The sequence below is a fragment of the Vigna unguiculata genome, chromosome 5, assembly GCF_004118075.2.
Source record: "Vigna unguiculata cultivar IT97K-499-35 chromosome 5, ASM411807v1, whole genome shotgun sequence".
Classification (NCBI taxonomy): Eukaryota; Viridiplantae; Streptophyta; class Magnoliopsida; order Fabales; family Fabaceae; genus Vigna; species Vigna unguiculata.
The window spans coordinates 46,508,228-46,533,564 of NC_040283.1; the positions used below are offsets into that span (position 1 = coordinate 46,508,228).

The window sequence follows — 25,337 nt, forward strand, 5'->3', positions numbered from 1 at the left end:
CGAAACCACATTTTTACCAATATCAAACAATCAAATCACGAGCACACCTCAAGAATATAACTTAAACTCAGAAAACATGCGAAAAACATAAGTAAATCGTAAACTCTAGCTTCCCTTACCTGGAAAGGAGCTAGCGGGAAGTTCCGACACGCACACAGAGAGCACCACAGTCCTAAGAGTAAGCCAAGGGGTTGGAAACGAAGGGGAACAAAATAGGAACGAGATTACTACAAAGTCCCTACTGTGATCATCAAAAGAAAAGGATGCCCAGTGAGAAGTATGAGCTCGAGATTAACTTACATGGAACATAGCTGAGCTTAGAGCTATCTTGCCCAAGAGCTGGGATCAAACCCTAACAGAGCTTCCTGTTGCGAAAGAGAGAGAATTTAACAGCTGCGAAATCTGTAGAGTAAGAGAAATGAAAGGATGAGGGCAGACTTAGGGTCTCCTTTCCCCTTTGGGCCAGCCCTTAGGCCCAATAGCTTGGGGGCAACCTTTAAAATAAAAGGTGGAAAATATAGTGGGCCTTACAAGATGTTAGTTACAAATATAAAAAGATTATATACGAATAATAAATATATATTATTTATACTCTCTATATTATTATATCAAGAGATTTTTTGGTTTACATTTGTTTTCCAAGTTTACTTTTTATCAAGTAATTGTTTCTTATTTTTATTCTTTAATTTTAAATTTAATTGTTCTCTTTAAATTTAAAAACCTTTTGAATTAAAATAAATATTTGTGAAAAAAATAAAAACTATCTACAAAAATTATTATTTTTTAATTATAATTTAATTATCTTCTATTATTAAAAAAGTTAATACACATTTGCTTATTATTGTGTTTATACTTTTATTTTCTTTTAAAGTTAAATATGTTTTAGTTCTATAAATATTCTAATAAAATGATTTAGGGTCAAATCAGTTAAAGAAAAGATGAAATTAAAAAAAAAAATTCTAACTCTACTTTTTTTTTAAAAAAAAATATTTTTTCTTATAAAATTAACTATTATATTTTTTTATAAATAAATGAAATTATTTTTCAAATAATATACAGTGATTACTAAAGTCTATATATCGTTTGTAGGTTCAAGAACAACTTAACATAACTATTTGAACCTAAAAAATCAAACACAATAATACATTAATAAATAAATCTCTTATAAATTTTGAAATACTCTGTTATTAAATATTTAAATTTCATTTTAATAAAATAATCAATTTAAAGAGATTTCACATTCATTATAAAAATATTAGCATAACCAACACATTCCATATACTTTTATGATTTTAAATTTTTTGGCAATATTGTCTGACATATTTTACTATAAATATTTTAACTTATTTAAAAATTAATATTTTAATTATCTTGACTGGAAAAATTTAGGAATTATCTCTTGATAAAATAAAACAATACTTTAAAAAAATTAAATATCACAAAGTAATAACTAAAATGTAAATTACAGCTGTTTATCAGTCAATTATGATGAGAAGCTGTTAGCGCGTGTCAGCATTAGAAGTTAGTTGACCCTAAAAGATAATATAAGTATCTTCAATTTTAATATTTTAATTGCATCATCACCGTCAAAATTTCCACCCACCGCTTAATCTCTGCCGTCAATGTTGACCTTCTCGTCCTATATATACCGCCTTGGCTTAGTGTTCCTCTCATGCCATCTTAGGTTTTGGTTTCTTGTATTCGTCATATGGATTTGGCATTTGAATTTCCTTGGTATTGCTTGGTCGATTCGATTCTTTTGGTATTGTTTCGGTGATTCGATTTTCTTGGTATTTCTTCAGTGATTCGGTGATTCGATTTTCTCGGTATTTCTTCAGTGATTCGGTTTTGTTTCGGTGATTGATGTGCTTCTTGATCCTTCTTGATCAAGTTTTTGTGTAGGGTTATTATGTGATGTTTGGGATCGATGAATGTGCTTTTGTCCATTGAAGGTCTATAGAATTGTTGTTTGTTAGTATTTGTGATCATTCCTTTTCAAGAAGTTCTGAAGTTTATGACATCTCTTTTGGCGATTGAGGATGTGGTGCTCAAGTTTAGAACGGCTACGGTTTCGGATATCTTACTTCTCTACAATTTCCCTTTCTATAATTTAATTTCTCGATCACCAAATATACGTGTTGAACAGTGAACTATTTCTCTGCAGCGGTGGTGTTTGGTGTTTGGATTATTTTCGTTAAGTGTCGAGCATCTCATGGAGCATTCATGGAGCATTTTATGAGAGATCATGTCCCCCTTGGTTTTTAATTCTTAAATTGATCATTGTTCTATACTTTGTTTTTATATTCTTAAATTGATCACCTTCTATTATTTCTTGTATTGTTCTTTCCAGGATTTCTTGTATTGTTCTTTCCAGGGATGTGTGGGATAGGATTGTGGCAACAATGGCACGAGATTCTTGAACTGTTATCTTTAGGGTGTGGTTAAAATGAAAACACTGATCTTGGAGTCCTTCCTTTCATTTTAGTAGTGGTGGCCCTAGGGTTATTCGTGTTCTCTTATTCTGGATTTTGTTTTCTCAAATTTGCTTCTGTTTCCACTTTTTCTTGTACTAGTGTCACAACTTCATCTCATAGGGAAGGGAAGCAGTGAATTTGTTGTTGGTGGTCGAAGCAGTGTATCTCAATCGAGTGTTCGTCTTTTCTTTAATTTCTTATCTTTACATCCAAGACAAGCAATGTATGTCGAAACTTCGACACGAGATCTCCTAAAGCTTTAGGTTTTGTCACCCTTACATTTACTGATGGCTATATTTATGATGAAGGATACCTATTTGAATTTGAATGTAGTTCTTTATTTGATTTCTTCTAGGTGTTGAACTGTTTGTGTCCATTCCTCTTTAGCATATCCAGACTCTACGTTCGGTTGAGGATTAAAAATCTCGTCTTGATTGGGCAACGATTCAGGATAACCTGATTTATTTTTATTTACTTCTATTTGATTTCTTGTGATTTGATCACCAAACATGATCACTCAATTGTCATTCGCTTCTTTGCAGCGGTGTTTGGAGCATGTTTCAAGATTATCTCATCGAGCATGTTGAGGATGATATCTCCTCGTGATGGTGTTTCCTTTTATTGATCAACTAACATTAGGATTAATTTGTTATCTGGAGAATAAGTCTGGTACTTTTTTATATGGCCTCTATTAGTATTTTCGACTTTAATTTGATATCTTTTTTCTTAACAATCCTTTTGGAATAGATATGAAGTTGGAGATTAAACTAGAAATGGCGTCTGCTTCTACTATTGTTTAACTGCCCAAGATAACCTAATTTCTTTCCTCTACTTATATTTAACTTCTCTGCAGTTGATCACCGAACATTTAGATTGAGTTGTGATTTGTTTCCCTGCAGTTGGTTTGTGTAATGACCAGTATGTCAATCGAGCCTTCAACTTTTACAAGCAATCGATATTCTGAAGTTTTGTCACCCTTACGTATTTTGATATGTTTATTCTTACATATTCTGTTGTGTTTATTTTGATGGATATCTGTTTGAATGTGGTTTTGATTGAAGATCTCGTGAATTAGTAGGGAATTCATTTACGCCAATTCTGAATATGATTCTTTATTTGATGGTGGCGAGTTTTGAACCTTTTCCGTAAATTCCTTTTCAACTTTTCAGCTGCATGCTGGTTTTCTGAAATTCTTTTTGCCCATTGATGAAATGAAAATCATAATGGTTCAGGACGGCAAACGACTCAGCATACTCAGCATAGCTCAGTACCTAATTTCTTCTTCCGAGTCTCCTTTCTATTATTTAATTTATCATGTATTGATAACCGAACATGAGAATTGAACAATGATTTGTTTATCTGCAGTGGTGATTGGATAGTTGTGCGCATTGCATCTATCCTTGTTATGAGTTTATGTATTGGTTTTGAATTATTGAATTTGTGAAGTCGTCACGTTTCTATACTTCCTTTTATTAAGAGTGGTAATCGTCTTCTTAAAATTTTTGGCTGTACAGGGATGACAGGCAAGGGATGTGTGGTGTAGGAGATCGTGTGAAGTATTAGGTTTTCATACCTTTGCATTTTCTTATTCGTTTATTTTTGACATCCTGTTTGATGCCTGATGCCTATAAAATTGGTGTTTATTGGCATTTGTATTCATTCCTTTTCAGCAAATCCTGGAGTAAATAAAATCTCTTTTGGCGGTTGAGGATTTAGTGGTCAAGTTTAGAGTGGCTACGGTTTAGGATATCCTGACTTCTCTATATGATTTTCGTTTCTATAATTCAATTTCCCTTGACTTCATCACCAAATATACATGTTGAATTTTGAGTTGTTTCTCTGCAGCAGTGTTTGGTGTTTTGATTATTTTCGTTTGGTGTCGAGCACAATGGAGCGTAGCCATGTTATGGGTGATTGATGAAGGAAATATATTTGAATTTAAATGTAGTTCTTTATTTAATTTCTTTAATTCCTAAATTGATCTTTTGCTATTGTTGTGTACTTCGTTTTTATTTTCGTAAATCTATTCCTTTCTATTACTAGTTATATACTTCTTGTATTGTTCTGTACAGAGTTGTGTGGGATAGGATTGGGGCAACAATGGCACGAGATTCCTCGACTGTTATCTTTAGGGTGCGGCTAAGTTGAGAAGACCGATCTTGGAGTCATTCCTTTCATTTTAGTATTGGTGGGCCTAGGATTATTTTTACTGTTTATCAATCTGATTTTTTTTTTTTCTGAAATTTGCTTTTTGTTTCCTCTTATTGTTTGTTATGTATTAGTGTTTGCACTTCATCTCACAGAGAAGAAGAGAAGCAATGAATTTGTTGTTGGTGGTGGAAACCTCAGCACGAGATCCTTGAAAGCTTTAGGTTTTTTCACCCTTACATTCCCTGATGTGTTTATTTAAGATGAAGAATATCTATTTGAATTTGAATGTAGTTCTTTATTTGATTTCTTCTTGGTGTTGAACTGTTTGTGTTCGTTCGTTTTTAGCACCTCGCCAGAGTTCGGATGTGGTTAAAAATCCCATTTTGATCGGCTACGGTTTCATCTATTTGAATTTGAATGTAGTTCTTTATTTGATTTCTTCTTGGTGTTGAACTTTTTGTGTTTGTTCCTTTTTGGCACCTCGCCAGAGTTCGGATGAGGTTAAAAATCTCATTTTGATCGGCTACGGTTTAGGATTACTTCTCTACGGTTTTCGTCACTATAATTCAATTTCTATTGACTTGATCACCAGATATACGTGGTGAACTGTGAATTTTTTCCTGCAGTGGTGTCTGGTGTTTGGATTGTAGAGCATCTCATGGAGCATGTTATGGGCGATCATGTCCCACTGGTTTTTTAATTCCTATATTGATCTTTTGTGTACTTCGTTTTTATAGTCTTAAATCTATTACCTTCTATTACTAGTTATATACTTCTTGTATTGTTCTTTACAGAGATGTGTGGGATAGGATTGGGGCAACAATGGCACGAGATTCCTCGAACATTTGTCTTTAGGGTGTGGCTAAGTTGAAAAGACAGATCTTGGAGTCATTCCTTTCATTTTAGTATTGGTGGGCCTAGGATTATTTGTACTGTTTATTAATCTGAATTTTCTATTCTGAAATTTGCTTTTTGTTTCCTCTTATTATCGGTTATGTATTAGTGTTAGCACTTCATCTCACAGAGAAGAAGAGAAGGAATGAATTTGTTGTTTTTGGTGGAAACCTCAGCACGAGATCCTCTAAAGCTTTAGGTTTTGTCACCCTTACATTTCCTGATGTGTTTATTTAAGATGAAGGATATCTATTTGAATTTGAATGTAGTTCTTTATTTGATTTCTTCTTGGTGTTGAACTGTTTGTTTATGTTCCTTTTTAGCACCTCGCTAGAGTTCGGATGAGGTTAAAAGTCCCATTTTGATCGGCTACGGTTTAGGATATCGTTACTTCTCTACGGTTTTCCTTACTATAATTTAATTTCTATTGACTTGATCACGTGATATACGTGTTGAATTGTGAATTGTTTCCCTGCAGTGGTATCTGGTGTTTGGATTGTAGAGCATCTCATGGAGCATGTTATGGGCGATCATGTCCCATGGGTTTTTATTTCCTAAATTGATCTTTTGTTTTTGTTGTGTACTTCGTTTTTATAGTCTTAAATCTATTGCCTTCTATCACTAGTGATATGCTTCTTGTATTGTTCTTTACAGAGATGTGTGGGATAGGATTAGGGCAACAATGGCACGAGATTCCTCGAACTGTTATCTTTAGGGTGTGGCTAAGTTGAAATGACAGAACTTGGAGTCATTCCTTTCATTTTAGTAGTGGTGGGCCTAGGATTATTTGTACTGTTTATTAATCTGAATTTTCTTTTCTGAAATTTGCTTTTTGTTTCCTCTTATTGTCGGTTATGTATTAGTGTTAGCACTTCATCTCACAGAAGAAGAGAAGCAATGAATTTGTTGTTGGTGGCGGAAACCTCAGCACGAGATCCTCTAAAGCTTTAGGTTTTTTCACCCTTACATTCCCTGATGTGTTTATTTAAGATGAATGATATCTATTTGAATTTGAATTTAGTTCTTTATTTGATTTCTTCTTGGTGTTGAACTGTTTGTGATTGATCCTTTTTAGCACCTCGCCAGAGTTCGGATGAGGTTAAAAGTCCCATTTTGATCGGCTACGGTTTAGGATATCGTTACTTCTCTACGGTTTTCCTCACTATAATTTAATTTCTATTGACTTGATCACCAGATATACGTGTTGAATTGTGAATTGTTTCCCTGCAGTGGTGTCTGGTGTTTGGATTCTAGAGCATCTCATGGAGCATGTTATGGGCGATCATTTCCCACTGGGTTTTTAATTCCTAATTGATCTTTTGTTATTGTTGTGTACTTCGTTTTTATTGTCTTAAATCTATTCCTTTCTATTACTAGTTATATACTTCTTGTATTGTTCTGTACAGAGTTGTGTGGGATAGGATTGGGGCAACAATGGCACGAGATTCCTCGAACTGTTATCTTTAGGGTGTGGCTAAGTTGAGAAGACAGATCGTGGAGTCATTCCTTTCATTTTAGTATTGTTGGTCCTAGATTATTTGTACTGTTTATTAATCTGAATTTTTTTTTTCTGAAATTTGCTTTTTGTTTCCTCTTATTGTTTGTTATGTATTAGTGTTTGCACTTCATCTCACAGAGAAGAAGAGAAGCAATGAATTTGTTGTTGGTGGTGGAAACCTCAGCACGAGATCCTTGAAAGCTTTAGGTTTTTTCACCCTTACATTCCCTGATGTCTTTATTTAAAATGAAGAATATCTATTTGAATTTGAATGTAGTTCTTTATTTGATTTCTTCTTGGTATTGAACTGTTTGTGTTTGTTCGTTTTTAGCACCTCGCCAGAGTTCGGATGAGTTTAAAAGTTCCATTTTGATCGGCTACGGTTTAGGATATCCTTACTTCTCTAAGGGTTTTCCTTACTATAATTTAATTTCTATTGACTTGATCACGTGATATACGTGTTGAATTCTGAATTGTTTCCCTGCAGTGGTGTCTGGTGTTTGGATTGTAGAGTATCTCATGGAGCATGTTTTGGGCGATCATGTCCCACTGGGTTTTTAATTCCTAAATTGATCTTTTGTTATTTTTGTGTACTTCGTTTTTATTGTCTTAAATCTATTCCTTTCTGTTACTAGTTATATACTTCTTGTATTGTTCTGTACAGATTTGTGTGGGATAGGATTGGGGCAACAATGGCACGAGATTCCTCGAACTGTTATCTTTAGGTTGTGGCTAAGTTGAAAAGACAGATCTTGGAGTCATTCCTTTCATTTTAGTAGTGGTGGGCCTTGGATTATTTGTATTATCTAGTAATCTGAATTTTCTTTTCTGAAATTTGCTTTCTGTTTCCACTTATTGTCGGTTATGTATTATCTAGTAATCTGAATTTTCTGTTTGTGTTCCTTCCTTTTTAGCACATTGAGGTTAAAAATCCCACTTTTATCAGACAACGATTCAAGATAACGTGATGTCTTTTTATTTTCTTATATTTGAATTTTCGGAATTTGATCATCAAACATGATCACTTGTCATTTGTTTCTTTGCAGTTGTCTTTGGAGTATGTTTCGTGATTTATCTCATTGGGTGTGAATGATGTTTCCTTTTGTTGAACAACTAACATTAAGATTGTATTGTTATCTGGAGAATAACTTTCGGTACTTTTTTATATGGTCTATATTTGTATTTCCGACAATGTGATATCCTTTTGCTTAACTAGAGAGGGCGTCTAACTGTCCTTTTGGAATAGGATATGAAGTTGGAGATTAAACTAGAAAGGGCGTCTGCTAACTTAAATTTCTCCCTAGCTATTATCACCGTCTTACAGTGTTTGGCTTTACAGAGAGGACAAGCAATGGATGTTTGGAGGTCATGTGAAGTATTAGGTCTTGTTACCCTTACATTTCTTTATTCTTTCGTGATTGGCTGTTTGATGTCTTATGCACTTATCAAAGTCGTGTATGCTGGTATTTGTGTTCATTCCTTTTCAGCAAGTCCCGGAGTCTATGAGATGTTTTTTGGTAATTGAGGATTTTGAGCTCAAGTTTGAAACGGCTGCGGTTTGGGATACCCTGCCTTCTCGATGAGTTTCCTTTCTTTTATTTAATTTTTCTTTCTCTTGACTTGATCGCCTAACATATGGGTTGAATTTTTAATTGTTTCGATGCAGTGGGTATTTTCGTTTACTGTTGTGCTTTTCATGGAGTTTGTTATGAGTATGTTGTGAGCGATAGTGTTCTTAGTTCTTCTCTACTCTTTCGGGGATTGGGGATTTGGAGCTTGGGCTTAGAACGACAGTGGTTTAAGATATTCTCTGCCTTCTCGATGAGTTTCCTTTCTATTATTTAATTTCTCTTTTCTTGATTGAATTTTGAATTATTGTTCTGTTTCCTTATTATTTCCATATCAGGAGTGGTTTCAATCTTGTGTAGTTGGAGTGATTTGAGACAACAAACTTGTTCTGTGATTCTGATTTTAATATGATATCCTTTTAATCCTTTTGGAATATGATATGTTGAGCATAACGATCTATATGAAGTTGGAGATTAAACATGAAAGGAAATTGTTGGAGATAACATAATTTCTTTGAAGTGTTTCCTCTACTTTTATTTAACTTATTCGATTCGAGCCTTCATCTTTTCTTTAATTCTTCTTCTTGGTCTTTACATCCAAGACAGGCAATGAATGTGGAAACTTTTGCACGCGATCCCCTCTGAAGCTTTAGGTTTTGTGACAATTGTTTCTTATGCGTTTATATGACGGATATCTATTTGAATTTGAATGTAGTTCTTTATTTGATTTATTTGATTTCTTCTAGGTGTGGAACTGCTTGTGTTCTTTCCGTTTTGCACGTGAGACTTGAGATTGTTTGAGGATTAAAACCATGTTTTGATCGGTCAATGATTCAGGATAGTCTGATTTCTTCTTAGTTCCCTCTTGATTTCTTGAGATTTGATCAGCAAATATAGATACTTAATTTTCATTGTTTTTTTTTTCAGCTGTGTTCGCAGTATGTTTCATCATTTATCTCATCGATCTTGTTAAGGGGTGATTTGTTTTGAGTTGTCTTGATGTCTATACTTTTTCTTTTTATTGGTGAAAGCTATCAAATCTAGCTGTTTGATCTGTTGTGATTATGTTCATTCCTTTTCAGCACATTAACTGTTGAGGATACGAAAATAATACAATGCTCATGAAGCATGTTATGGGCGATCATGTCACCCTTGGTTTTTAGTTCCTAAATTGATGATTGTTCTATACTTTGTTTTTGTATTCTTAAATTTATCACCTTCTACTACCAGTTATATATTTTTTGTATTGTTCTTTACAGATATGTGTGGGATAGGATTGTGGCAACAGCGGCACAGGGTTCTTGAACTGTTATCTTTTGGGTGCGGTTAAATTGAAAAGGCAGATCTTGGAGTCCTTCATTTCATTTTAGTAGTGGTGGGCCTAGGATAATTTGTGTTCTATTTTAGGTGTTGAACTGTTTGTGTTCATTCCTTTTTAACACATCGAGACTCTAAGTTCGGTTGAGGATTAAAAATCCCATTTTGATCAGACAACAATTCATGATAAACTGATTTGTTTTTATTTCCTTGTATTTGATTTCTTGCCATTTTGATCAGACAACATTGCAGACAACAATTGTCATTTTCTTCTTTGCACGGTGTTTGGAGTATGTTTCATGATTTATCTTATCAGAATAGGATGTGAAAACTAGAAAGGGCGGCTGGTTATAACTTAAATTTCTCCCTAGTGTTTCCTCTACTATTATTTAACTGCCCAAGATAACCTAATTTTTGTCCTTATATTTAACTTCTCTTCACTTGATCACCGAACATTTAGATTGAGTTTTGATTTGTTTTCCTGCAGCTTGTTTGGCTAATGACCTGTATGTCAATCGAGCCTTCAACTTTTCTTAAGTTTTTGGTCTTTACATCCAAAACAAGCATTGGACGTTGGTACTTTAGTACTAGATCCTCTGAAGTTTAGGTTCTGTCATCCTTGCATATTCTGATGTGGTTATTTATAATGATGGATATCTGTTTCAATTTGGTTTTGTCGGAGTGAAGATCTCTAGAATTAGTGAAAATTCATTTATTTGATGGTGTTTAAATGATTTATTTTCCGTAAATTCTTTTTCACCTTTTTAGCTGCTTGCCTGGGTCTCAGAATTTTTTTTTTCCCAGTGATGAAATGAACATCGAAATGAACATCATAATTGTTCAGAACGGCCAACGACTCAACATAAATTAGTAGCTAGTTTCTTCAGGTTTCCTTTCTATTATTTAATTTCTCTGGTATTGATATGCAAACATGAGAATTGAACTGTGATTTGTTTATGTGCAGTGGTGATTAGATTAATTGTGGGCATTGCATCGAGCCCTGTTATGACTTTATTCATTGGTTTTGAATTATTGAATTTGTAAAGTCATCACCTTTCTATACTTTCCTCTTATTAAGAGTGGTTATCGACTTCGTAAAGTTTTTGGCTGTACAGGGATGACAAGCAAGGGGTGTGTGGTGTAGGAGGTCGCGTGAAGTATTAGGTTTTGTTACCTTACATTTTTCTTATTCGTTTACTTGTGACTTGCTGTATGATGTCTATTTCGGCTCACAATAACTTGGTTCCTAATTTCTTCGAGTTTCCTTTCTATTATTTAATTTCTCTGGTATTGATAACCGAACATGAGTGATTTGTTTATCTGCAGTGGTGATTGGATTAATTGTGGGCAATGCATCGAGCCCTGTTATGAGTTTAATCCATTGGTTTTGAATTATTGAATTTTGGAAAGTCATCATCGTCCTATACTTTCCTCTTATCAAGAGTGGTTATCGACTTCTTAGGAGGTCGTGTGAAGTGTAGGTTGTTAACTTTACATTTTTTTTATTCATTTATTCGTGATTGGCTGTTTGTTGTTTACCTTTTCATTCCTTTTCAGCAAATCTTGGAGTCTATGACATTTCTTTTGGCGGTTGAGGATTTAGTGGTTTAGGATATCCTGACATCTCTACGGTTTTCCTTTCTATAATTTAATTTCTCTTGACTTGATCACCAAATATACGTGTTGAATTGTGAATTGTTTCTCTGCAGTGGTGCCTGGTGTTTGAATTATTTTCGTTTAGTGTCGAGCATCTCGTGGAACATGTTAAGGGCGATCATGTTATTGGTGCCTGGTGTTTGAATTATTTTCGTTTAGTGGTGCCTGGTTTTTTAATTCATAAATTGATCTATTGTTATTGTTCTATACTTCGTTTTTATAATCTTAAATGTATCCCCTTTCTATTACCAGTTATAGACTTCTTTTAATGTTCTTTACAGAGATGTGTGGGATAGGATTGTGGCAACAATGGCACGAGATTCCTCGAACTGTTATATTTAGGGTGTGGCTAAGTTGAAAAGACAAATCTTGGAGTCATTCCTTTAATTTTCGTCGTGGTGGGCCTAGGATTATTTGTATTCTCTTTTAATCTGGATTTTGTTTTCTCAAATTTGCTTTCTGTTTCCACTTATTGTCGGTCTTGTATTATTCTCACTACATCTCACAGAGAAGAGAAGCAGTGAATTGTTGTTTGTGGGGGAAACTTCAGCACGAGATCCTCTAAGGTTGAGGTTAAAAACCCCATTTTGTTGATTGACAACGATCTAGGATAACCCAATTTCTTTTCATTTTCTTATATTTTTTATTTCTTGGTATTTGATCAGCAAACATGATTACTCAATTTTCATTTGTTTCGTTGCAGCTGTGTTTGGTGTATGTTTCATGATTTATCTCATCGAGCATGTTGAGGGATGATGTGTTTCCTTTTATTGATCAACTAACATTAGGATCGAATTGCTGTCTGGCGGTACTTTTATATGGTCTATATTAATATTTTTGGCTATAATTTGATATCCTTTTTCTTAACTAGGAAGGGCGTCTAACTATCTTTTTGGAATAGGATATGAAGTTGGAGATTAAAGTAGAAAGGGCGTCTGCTAACTATCCTTTTGTTTTTGGCTTTACAGAGAAGACAAACAATGGAGTTGTGGTTTTGGAGTCATGCAATGTATTAGGCTTTGTTACCCTTACATTTTCTTATTTGTTTTTGTCACTGGTTTTGATGTCGGATGCCTATCAAAGTCGTGTATGCTGGTATTTGTATTCATTCATTTTCAGCAAGTCCTGGAGTTTGAGATGTTTTTTTGGCGATTGAGGATTTAGAGCTCAAGTTTGAAACGACTGCGGTTTACGATATCCTGCCTTCTCGATGAGTTTCTTTTTGTCATTTAATTTTTCTTGACTTGATCATTCTATTGTTCTATTATTTCCCTTGACTTGATCGCCAAACATATTACTGTTTGTTATGGAGTTTGTTATGAGCATTGAGCGATTTACCCATGGTTGTAAAATTTTTAAATTTGTCTATTGTTCAATACTTGATTTTTAATTCTTAAATTTATCGTCTTGTCTTGTACTACCAGTCATAGCTGTCTGGAATTCTTGTTCTTTACAGAGATGTGTGGGGTGGGATTGTGGAAACAGAGGCAGTAGATTCCTTGGACTGCGAAGTTTAGTACGACTATGGCTTAGGATATGAGTTTCCTTTCTATTATTTAATTTCTCAAGTTGTTCTGTGATATGGAGCCACTTCTTGGTATTTTTTTATATCATCTATACAAGTATTTCCGATTTTAATATGATATCCTTTTGGAATAGGATATGTTTGAGCATAACGATCTACATGAAGTTGGAGATTAAACATGAAAGGCAATTGAAGATAACATAATTTCTTTGAAGTGTTTCCTCTATTTTTATTTAACTTCGACAACCAATGGATGTGGAAACTTTAGCACGAGATCCCCTCCGAAGCTATAGATTTTGTTATTTCTTTTATTTATAATGATGGATATCTATTTGAATTTGATTGTAGTTCTTTATTTGGTTTATTGTATTTCTTCTAGGTGTTGAACTGTTTGTTCTTTCCTTCTAGCACGTCCAGACTTTTGAGATTGAGATTGTTTGGGGATTACAATCATGTTTTGATCGGTCAATGATTCAGGATAACTTGATTTCTTTTTAGTTCCGTCTTTTGATTTCTTGGGATTTTATCAGAAAATATGGATACTTAATTTGCCATTTTTTTTTTGCAGTGGTGTTTGGAGCATGTTTCATCATTTATTTCATTGATCGTGTTAAGGGGTGATGTTTTTTTTTTTAGTTTTGTATAGTTTTTCTATACTTTTTCTTTTGGTTTGTGAAAACTATTAAATCTAGCTGTTTGATCTGTTATTATGTTCATTCCTTTACATTTTGTTATACATTTATTTGTGACTCTAGCTGTTTGATGTACTGTCAAATTGTTGTTTGTTGGTATTTGTGTTTACACCTTTTCAGCAAGTCCTGGAGTCTGAGATCTCTTTTGGTGGTTGAAGATTTATAGCTCAAGCTTATAGCAGTTGGGGTATCCTGGCTTGTCGATGAGTTTCCTTTCTATTATTTGATTTTTCTTAACTTGAATTGTTAATTGTGAATTGTTTCTCTGCAGCAGTGTTTGGTGTTTGGATTATTTTGGTTTAGTATTGTGCATCTCTTTGAGGTTGTTATGAGCGCTCTCTTGGACCATGTTATCAGCTTTTTCCCTTAGTTTTTAATTCCTAAATTGATCTATTGTTTGTCTTTCGTTTTTATATTCTTAAATATCAGTTATAGATTTCTTCTATTGTTATTTATAGAGGTGTGTGTAGGGTTGCAGTAAGGGTGGCAGAAGATTCCTCGGTTTAGTTCTTCTTTTACTCTTAAATTATTTTTTTTTTCTTTTTCATTAATTTGTGTTTGGCTGAACTTGCTAGTTTGATTTTTATTTTCTTAGGCATTAACAAATTTATGCTGGAGCGGTCTTAGCAGGCGATCATGACCACTGGATTGATTTGTGGTCTTTTGTCACTATGGTTTGTGGCTAAATTTTTACTGGAGTCATTCTTTTCATTTTAGTAGTGCTAATTAGCAATTTGAATTCTATTGGAAACTGTATTTTGTTTTCTCAAATTTGCTTTTTCCACTCTTCGCCGGTCTTGTATTTATTCGCCTTTATTTACTATTGCTTTAGGTTTGCAACCCTTACATTTTTTTTATCCCTTTATTTTTAATGACAAACATTTATTTGCATTTAAATGTAGTTCATTATTTGATTTGATTTGGGTGTTGAACTGTTTGTGTTCATTCTTTTTTAGCACGTCCAGACTATCTCATCGACTGTTTTCATGGATAAGGTCTTGTGATGGTGTTTTTTTGTTCTGTTCTTATTGTTTCTATACTGTCTTTGTGAAATCTTTCAAATCTAGCTGTTAGACTTTGTACCGCCAAATACATGGAACTTATATCACATTTGATGTGTTAAAACTAGTGATTTGTACGAGTATTTTTTATTTATATTTAATATTTAGTTTAATGATAATTTTTTTAAAGACTTTCTATATATTATATTTTGAATTAGAGTCATAATAATTGAAGTAATAAATAATAATAAAACTATTAAAATCTTGTATGTATTATTTAAATTATTAGTTTAAATTATTAGTAAGTATTTTTTGTAGAGGCTACATATGTTGTAATGTGTTAAGTTTAAAGATCAAATAATGATTTTTAATTAAAAAGTTATTTATTGTCTAAAATAAATAATTCAACTTAATTTATAATAAATGATTTAATTTTTAAATTAATTTAATAACAAAAATAACATAGAATATAGAATGGATCAAATAAATAATTTTGAGTGAAAAAAATAACTATATTATATAAAATAAATAATCAATAAATAATTTGGAATATTTTATCTAAATTCTAGAAAAGATAAATGACCTAGGATTTAGATACGATATAATCTGATACTGATATGTTATTTGTTAATTTTGAAGATAAATATCAATTTTGAAAATAATAGGTTAACAATTATTATTTTTGTGTAATTCTAAATTAAAATCAAACGTATTAAATGTCATTTTATTATTTAAAATAAAATTTCATGTTAGGCATCATAATATCTCCCTAAAATTTGATAAAAATAAAGTAAATAATGTAATATTAAGTTGTAATTAACGAAAAAAATGAATAAGTTTCATTATTTATTAAGTTGTAATAAAAATTTGTTAAATTTTCTTTCTTCCATTTTAATATTAATTTGGTTCTTTAATTTTTATTTTGGTTCTTATTTTAGAACATTTGATTATTTTAGAAAATTTAAGTCTTTTTTATTATTATTTTGGAAAGTTTGATAATAGTGATTTCGTTAGTGGTGTACTAAATATTATTAAAATATTAAGTTGATGCAAATTTTACTTAATTTTTTTCAAATTAATTTTAATTACAATGTATTTTATTAATTGATTTTTATAAAAAAACAATGTTTTTTAATTATAATAGTGTAAAATTTAATAAAAATATTTACTTTTATAACTGATTTATATTAATTTTTTCTATAACTTCTATATAATTTCTAATACTATTTTTTATTTTAACTATTATTTTAATATTTTGTAATTATTACAAAAAAAATGAATATAAATTTAATCTTTCTACACAAAAACGGATATTGACCAAAAGTTTTAGAGAATCAAATATTATAATCAAAATTATTTATTTAATAGTTATATTAATATAATAAATTTACATAATTTAGCATTTAAATCTATTTGGATGTTTTTTTTTATAAAAATGATATTTAATATAAATCATATTTTAAATTAGCTTTTTCTAATTTATATTTCTTTCCATATTTTATTACTTTTGTTATTATGATATAGATAATTAATATTAAACTTCTCGTAAAATTTTAAGAAATGGTTGTTCTACTATAATTGGATTATTATTATTATTATGCTTATAAATATGTGAAGAGGAGTTGGATTTATTTTATTTTCATCTTAGATTTACTTTTATCATTTTTTAAAAAAATAATCTTTATTTTAAATTTTTATTAATATACATATTTTCTTTTTAGAAAACAAGATTTAAAATAATTTTTCAGTATAATATTTATCTGGTTAGTCCTATTTAAAAAATAAAGAATCGAATAAGTTAAATGATTGAGCTATTTGTTTAGGTATTATTCTTTTCGTATTATGATAGAATTGTAGTTTTGAAATTATTATAAGCAAAAATCATAAGAAAAATAATTTGTTTGTTTGAACTTTTAAAATTATTATAAATCTTGTATTTAACCAACAATTCTAAATAGTAAAATTTGTTCGATTAAAATATTTCAATACAAAAAATATTAAATTAATTTTCAAATACATAAAATAAAAAAAAAATTATTGATATGTTTTTTTTTATTAATAAAAATGGGGGCCAAAAAGAAGCTCGCCATTGTTTCTACAAATGTCGAATCTTCAATTGACCCAATTCTTTTCTTTAACTTAGTTGTTGTGATGCAAGAATAACGATTTATTTTCTTTTGACGTTTCTGACCAGAACTTGAAAGATATATTTTGAGAAAATTCAATATTTTTTTCCAACAGAGTAGACTTGGTAGAAGTATATATTTTCGTTTCTAATTGATTGTATAAAGTTTTTATAATCAAAGAGGCCCCATGAGTTTCTTGCAGAGAAGGAGTGAAAATTGATTCCAATGGCAGAGAGTTCTTCATCATTTCCTGTGTCTACTTCTCCCACTAGGCATGATGTGTTTCTGAGCTTCAGAGGGGAAGACACGTGTGATAACTTCATTAGTCACCTTTATGCAGCGCTGAAAAGGAAGAACATTGAAGCATACATCGATTACAGACTACAAAGGGGCGAAGAAATTTCACCTGCACTTCAAATTGCAATAGAAGAATCAAAGATCTATGTCCTCGTTTTCTCCGAAAACTATGCATCCTCGACATGGTGCTTGAATGAACTGACTAAAATACTGGATTGCAAGAACAGATATGGAAGAGATGTAATACAAAGAAGTATTCGAAGAGCATGAACAGCGGTTTAAGGACGACATGGAAAAAGTTCAAGGATGGAAGGATGCTCTCGGGCTGGGATTCAAACGTTATCAGGTCATTATATTTCTCTATAATGCACTTTTCAGATAATCAGAATATCATTTCATTTACTAAAATTGTGTTGATCTCATCATAGTTTAAGTTTTTCTCTTTTTTTTTTCTTTTTTTCCTTTCTCTTGGTCGGTCATGGATTTGATCATATCACTTTGTTATAGTTTAACTTTGTACAAGTCTGTTTTCCAGTATCAAAAGTCACAAGTAGTTACGGTAGAACTTTTTCGACCATTTCACTAACCAACCAAGCTAATATATGAAGATAATTTCATATACTTGCTTAAACATCTCTTCAAGATGTTCACTTTTGTTGACTTCGAATTTTTCTTTAGTTTAGTTTAGCTTGTTTGCTTGAATACTAAAACTTTGTTTTCCAAATTATTTGCAGGTCAGAAAACACACTTGTTGAAGGAATTGTGGAAGATATTCTGAAAAAATTGGATCGTTATTCCATTAGTTATGATCAAGGAATCATCGGCATTGAAAAACATACTGAAAGAATTCAGTCCTTGATGCATCTTGACTCACCGGATATTCGAATCATAGGAATTTTTGGCATGGGAGGAATAGGAAAAACTACAATTTCTGATCAAATATATCAAAGATTGACATTGGAATTTGATTCCAGCAGCCTTGTTTTAGACGTTCAAGAAAAAATAGAAAGAGATGGAATAGACAACATCAGACTCAAATATATGTCAGAGCTTCTAAAGGAAGCACCATCCCCTCATTTATCATATTACAATGAAAGACTCAAACGGACAAAGGTTCTCCTCATTCTTGATGATGTTACCGATTCAGCTCAACTTAGAAAATTAATGGGAGGACGTGATAGCTTTGGGCAGGGCAGTAGAATCATTATGACTAGTAGAGACAGACAAGTCCTTAAGAATGTTGGAGCTGATGACATCTACGAAGTTAAGGAGTTGAATTTTCTTGATTCTCTAAAACTTTTTAGTTTACATGCTTTTAAACAAAAACCTTCACAAGAAATAACGTACATGGACTTGGCAGTGGAGGTGTTGATGTACGCAAAAGGGATTCCGTTAGCTCTTCAGATTTTGGGCTCATTGCTTTATGGCAGAACGAGAGAAGCATGGGAAAGTCAGTTGCAAAAGTTGGAAAAGTGCCAACATCTTGAAATTTTTAATGTATTAAAATTAAGTTATGATGGACTTGACGAGGAGCAGAAGAATATATTTCTTGACATAGCTTGCTTTTATAGGGGACATGAGGAGAGTGTGGTAGCAGAAATGCTAGATGACTGTGGTTTCTCTTCTAAGATTGGAATGGATATTCTCAAAGATAGGTGCCTAATTTCTGTCTTGGAAGGTAAAATTGTGATGCACGATCTAATACAAGAAATGGGTCAAGAAATTGTTCGTAAAGAGTGTCCTCAGCATCCTGGAAAACGCAGCCGATTGTTGAATTCTGAGGAAATTTGTGGGGTTTTAAGAGAGAAGGTATATTTTGTTGTTACTCAATTGCAAACCACTTAGCTCTTATTAAACATCCTGCAATATTTCATGTTTATTAATGTTCCAATTACATTGATTTACTTTCAGGGGTCAGATGTAATTCAATGTATCTTACTGGATATGAGGAAAATAGAAAACGTTGTAGTACATGGAGAAACTTTCAAAAAGATGGACAATCTTAGGATGCTTATGTTGTGTTATTCTTGTTGTGGACTCAAATCAGAAATGTCTCTTGCATCATCTCTTGTAAGTCTACCAAACACTTTAATGATTCTTTATTTGAACGGTTTCCCTCAAAGATCTTTACCACCGAACTTTTGCGCACAAAATCTAGTGAGACTCGAAATGCCAAACTGTCATCTTGAACAACTTTGGGAAGGAGATCAGGTTTTTCACGTTATCTATGTTCTTTTTGTTTTTAGACTTTTAAAGATAAAAACAAATTCTACAAGCATGGCATTGTACATGCTTACTTTATAAGAGATATGATCGTAACTTTTGACATATTCACACATTCAGATGTCATTTTAGGTAGGGAACAAAAACATGTTAAATTTTGTGAATTTTTAGTATAACTACAAAATTTGTAGCCATCATAATTGTGTTAGTTCACAATAAGACAATGTAACTAAGAGTTTACAGAAGAAACATAGCTAAAATTGGCTTACAACTCTATTTTAGTTTTTCTTTTTAACTGATTCATTTCCTGTTTTATGACAGAATTTACCGAAGTTGAAAAGGCTCAACCTTGGTGGTTCTTGGAAGCTTACTAGAATACCAGACCTTTCTCTGTCACCAAATATTGAAGAAATAATTCTCAGCCACTGTGAAAAGTTGAAGGAAGTTTACTCTTCGACATTCCTTAGCGAGCTCTGTTGTTTATGTTTAGATAATTGTTCGGATCTGAGGAGTGTAAATATTCCCGGTAATATTCTATCTAGATCACCAGGATTCATTTCTCTTTCCCAGTGTGGCAAGATTGAATTGTTTTCAACCGCTCAAACCCAATTATATTGTTCTCCATCATCATCCTTAATCACTCCAACATCCATTTTCCTGAAACTGATGCGTCAACGTCCAACTTTATCAGTATTCTCTGATGAGTTTAAACTATCTCGACTTGATCGTCTCTCAGGCTTCCCTTCCAGTGAAATTTTCTCAATTACTTTTGACAGATATGAGGAAGAAGAAAAAGAACTGGCGAATAATGATGTGTACTTACGATGTGATGAAGTGTGGAGAAAACTTAAAGAAGGTGTGCCCTTAAACTTTCAGAGTCTCAAGAAGCTCTGTTGCTTAGATCTCTCGAACTGTTTTTCCCTTACAAGCTTTCCATTTAATCTTTCTGAGATGAAATTCCTCAAGCAACTTTGTCTCAGTGATTGCTCAAAATTGGAAACATTCCCCGAGATTGAGGACACGATGGAAGATCTACGGGTGCTCATCTTAGACGGCACAGCCATACAGGCATTACCTTCGTCCTTGTGGCGTTTGGTAGGGCTTCAAGAACTGAGTTTGCACAATTGCTGGAATCTTGAGATTATTCCATCTTCCATTGGAAGCCTCACCAGACTATGCAAGTTAGACCTTACATACTGCGTATCACTTCAAACTTTTCCAAGCAGCATTTTCAAATTGAATTTGAGGAAACTTGATTTTTGTGGTTGTTTTACGCTGATGACCTTTCCAGAGATCACGGAGCCCGCACACAGTTTTGCTCACATTAACCTAACAGAAACGGCTATCAAAGATTTGCCTTCCTCATTTGACAATTTGGTCAACCTTCGATCCCTGCACCTCAAAAAATGCACTGATCTCGAGTCACTTCCAAATTCCATTGTTAATCTAAAACTTCTCTCTAGCCTTCATTGTTCGGGGTGTGCCAAATTAACAGAAATCCCAACACACATCGGTCGCTTGACGTCATTAATTGAACTGTCACTGAGTGAGACCGGAATCGTTAACCTTCCTGAGAGCATTGCTCATCTTTTAAGCTTGAAATCGCTTGATTTAATGCAAAAGTCTTGAATGCATCCCTCAGATTCCATCATTTCTCAAACACCTCGTGGCATTGGACTGCCCATCCATTAGAAGAGTGATGTCAAGTTCTGTTGTTCCAAACATCTCAAATTCGAAAGAGGGTGTCTTCAAATTTCATTTCACCAATGCCCGACAACTGGATTCAGGTGCTCGTGCTAACATTGAGGAGGATGCAAGGCTCAGGATGAGCGACGATGCATACAGGTCAGTGTTCTTCTGTTTTCCAGGGAGTGCTGTTCCTCATTGGTTCCCTTTTCGTGGCAAGGGACGTTCGCTGACTATAAATAAAGATTTAAGTTTCTGCAGCGATGATAGGCTCGTTGGTTTCGCTTTGTGTGTGGTTTTTGGACTGTCAGATACGAATGATATTGAAGGTAGAAGTGGTTCTTTTCGTTACAGCCTAAAATTTAAATCTGATGATGATGGCACACATATTATTCCAAATAATGATGTGCTAAACAACTATTTCAAATGGAATGGTAAAGACAGAGTTGTTGATAAAAACCACACATTCATGTGGAAGTTTAACTTGGAGTCCTTAAAGGCAAGCGGCATGAGCCTCAGAATCTGTGATGCTCGCAGCTTCACTTTTGAGATCAGTCCGTACGATCACGACTTTACGTGGCGAGATATCAAATCAATTATGAGAGAGCTAAAATGCTTTGTAAAAATAAAAGAATGCGGCATGTGTCCTCTTTATGGTAGCGGAAGCAATCTTGCAGAGTCTTCAATTGAAGGGAAGATAGGAAGATGAAGGGGGAAAACTACCGAGCTGCTGATTAGTCTTCCTGCTTATTAGTCTTCCGTTTTATAGGAGGGGTATCATTGGGGAGATACAACACCCACCAATGAGATCTGAGTCCAACCATATAAGGAATTGACACCACTCTCAACCCAAAACTTTAAGGCAATGAATTTATGAGTCTTTATTCTTATATAATGCCCTACTTTCTCGGTTGCGGTTAATGTGGAACTTAGATTTACTTGTTTTGTTTGATTTAAATGCTCACTGGCGTTTTTAAGCTATTGTTGAATATAGTTTGATGTTTCAGTTTGGACATAAGTTGTGTTCTTCTGTTGTCCCAGAGTTCCATTTTCTTAAAACTCTTCATATATCGATTTCATTAACTTCATATTTGGCTTGCATTTGCAGTGAAGACATATGAAATCTCGAGGAGCTACTGCATTTGGAAGGGTAATAGGAGCCTCGTATTCCCAGATTATGCCCATGCTAATTGAATATATTATCATATCATTGTATTATATTAACACTCGGCAACAATCAAGGAGCCATGTCAATCACCTCTTCTTAGGGTTCAATTCTATTATGGAGTGACACTGTTTTCACAAAAGAGCAAGTTAAATGAAAGATGTTATACTTATAAGGTATATAGAAAATGAATGATGTCCACATATATCTATATATAGAGATATATTAATGATTTAATTACCTTTTAAAATGTAACTGGTTAACCAAATAAATTCACATCAGGAATGTAGGTGCCAAGCCATAATGGTCCATTGAGGAATGAATTAGTAATTTAATTACTTTCTAAAAATGAAACTTATAGCTCAAAAAATGCTTAAGTATTGAAAAAAAAAATCGTTAGGTTCATTGACGTGGTGGATCTTTCTTTTTTCTAAGAGTATGTTTTATATATAGAGGGCGAGAAGAAAGAGATTTTGATATTGGTTGTTAGCGAAGAGTAATAAAGACCTTTCTTCTTTAAGAGTATGTTTTATATATAGAGGGTGAGAAGATTTTATTTTAATTTTTTTATATTGGTTGTTAGAGAAGTGTAACTTTATTACGTTTTTAAAAATATATGGTATGTTTGATTTCAAGAGTGGATTTGAAGAGATAAAGAGATGATTGTGTTACTGTTTATATTAAGTGATAAATTGTGTGATTTGAGTAATTTTGAGATAAAAATTTGTGAAAATTATGTATAATTTGATGATCGTAATAGATTAAAAAAATATTTTAATAGATAAATTAAATGATTGATATTCTAACTGATCACAAATGTGGCATAAAGTTAAAATAAATAGTGAAAATAATATAAAACTTAAATGGAAAGTCATATTTCTGATTAAAAATAGAGTTAAAATTGAAAAGATAAAATTAAAATTAGTTGGGAATCGTAGGAAAACAAATTTAATTACATTTTTTTCAAATAATAATTTGTATATTGTTAACATTGTACTCGTAGCCAAAGTAATAAACTTTTTATTAGTAGAGTTATTATAAAATGATGTGGTATGTAAAATGAGAATATCACATTATTATACCATGGTACAATATCATAATAAAACATCACATTGCGTGCACAAAAAAAAACGCCTTGGAGCCCGAACATCTAGTCCTTCGAGGGATGTGTTGTGCTCAAAACAACTAAAAGGGGTTACTTTTGTCTTTTGTTCTCTATGATGCACGGATACAATATGTGTATTAGATATGACATGTATTTGATACGTTAATATATTTATTTTGAAAGTAATAAGACACGATACGTAATACACAGAATATTAAAAAATGAATACAATAATTCTTAAAAACATAATAAATATATTATTGTTATTGTGTTAATCCAAATTAAAACTATATGTGCTGAAGTTATCAGCATAAAAAACATAAATTATTGTCATCATAAAAGTATCATTGTAGGAAAACTCTTAAATAATAACCAATTTTGGTAACCAAAAATATGTTAGAGACTAATTTATAAATTAATTATTTTGATAGTTAAAACTTTGATAGCTAATGTTAGTGATTAATTTAAAAATCAATTATTTTGGTAGTCAAAATCGTGGTAACTAATATTATTGACTAATTTAGAAATCAATTCATAATATAAATTATTTTAATTATCAATTTAGAGACTAATTATAATTTTTTGGAACTATTTTAGTTGCCAATGATTTTTAGTTTTTAAACTAATACTTAAATTGGTCACTATATAATGACTAATTTTTTTGTTACTAAAATTGATCATTATTCAAATATTTTCTTGTACTGTACTGAGATTTTGTAAATTAGATATTTCATTGATAAATATCTATAAGGTATCTTAAAGTATTAGATACGGATACGTTTCATACACAAAGACGTGATCCAAGTTGAAGTATCGGTGACATGAATATTATATGCTCACAATTTTCTACGCATGTGGAAGCAATTGATATCACCGTCCTTAAATATGTTAACATCATCTAAAACAAACATCAAACTCATTTGCAAATTGACTCTCACACTAGTTCATACATAAACAAATACGACAAAAGATGAGAGTGAATTAAATTAATAAATAAGGGGAGTGATAATATGATTTAGTGATTATATTAAAAGGAATGGAAGACATAAAAGATAAGACTAAATTAAGTTAATTGAAAATGATAGTAATAAGATAACTTAATTATTAGTTTGGAGAGAATGAAAGGTTTGATTCTTCAAACTAACAATTTGGAGAAATAATGAATTAGTTAAATAGTTATAAATTAAAATATTTATATCGATAAATTAGATAAATTAAAAATTGAAAAGTCTAAATGATAATGTATGAAAATTTTTAAGTAAAAAAATTGAAAAGTTTTATTTTTCATTTTATATTTTCTCACGTGGGTTCCATCATACACATTCTAATTTGTTTTCCACAAATTTTTACTCAATTTATGCAATTTGTGATTTCACATCGAAACCATATTAAGAGGAAGAAGTTCAGCTTTTAGTTTCCTCTCATGATTCTCTATAAATTTCTCTCTTGATTTTTCCTCCTAACATGATGAATAATGGTAATAAAATGCATAATTACATTATTAGTGTAAAAAATATATGGTTGTCGCCTAAAAATTTCATCATCAAAGTCAAGAAACATCAACCTCTGAAACGTAAGAATGACAAAACAATTATCTTGATTTGAATAAATTAATTTGTTACTTTTTTTTTTTGTAGTTTTAAGTCTTATTACTTTGTTCAATAGTAAACTTATTTATCTTCATTAACTTGTCAGCTTCTATTTTTATTACACTTGTTATCTTTCTATAAATACATTATTATATAAATGCAGTGTTATTAAAAAAATAATTAATTTATCATAATTGTATGTATCTTCTGAAAACTCATCATTTTTCGATATATATAAAAACAATAATATGGTATGTTATTTTCTTTTTCACAATATTTATTAGAATAATAAAATTTCCCATTCTATCTCATACACTGTTAGAAAAAAAAAATTATATACATGTTTTAAAGATATATATGAATATAAATA

At 31.9% G+C, this 25,337-nt stretch overlaps 1 long non-coding RNA gene and 1 pseudogene across 11 annotated transcripts; both read left to right on the plus strand.

Annotated features, from left to right (window-relative positions):
- The first annotated feature begins 1,677 nt into the window (after positions 1-1,677).
- Positions 1,678-14,900, plus strand: LOC114183438. 11 transcript variants are annotated; one of them, XR_003604370.1, is made up of 4 exons: positions 1,678-4,037; positions 4,145-4,213; positions 4,323-4,418; positions 4,547-14,900. It is a non-coding gene; the product is annotated as an uncharacterized LOC114183438 (long non-coding RNA). The 11 variants fall into 11 exon arrangements; XR_003604365.1 differs by having other exon boundaries at positions 1,678-4,213; positions 4,320-4,418; XR_003604368.1 differs by having other exon boundaries at positions 4,320-14,900.
- Positions 14,901-17,192: 2,292 nt separating this feature from the next.
- On the plus strand, positions 17,193-22,461 carry LOC114185189 (annotated as a pseudogene).
- The last annotated feature ends 2,876 nt before the right edge of the window (positions 22,462-25,337 follow it).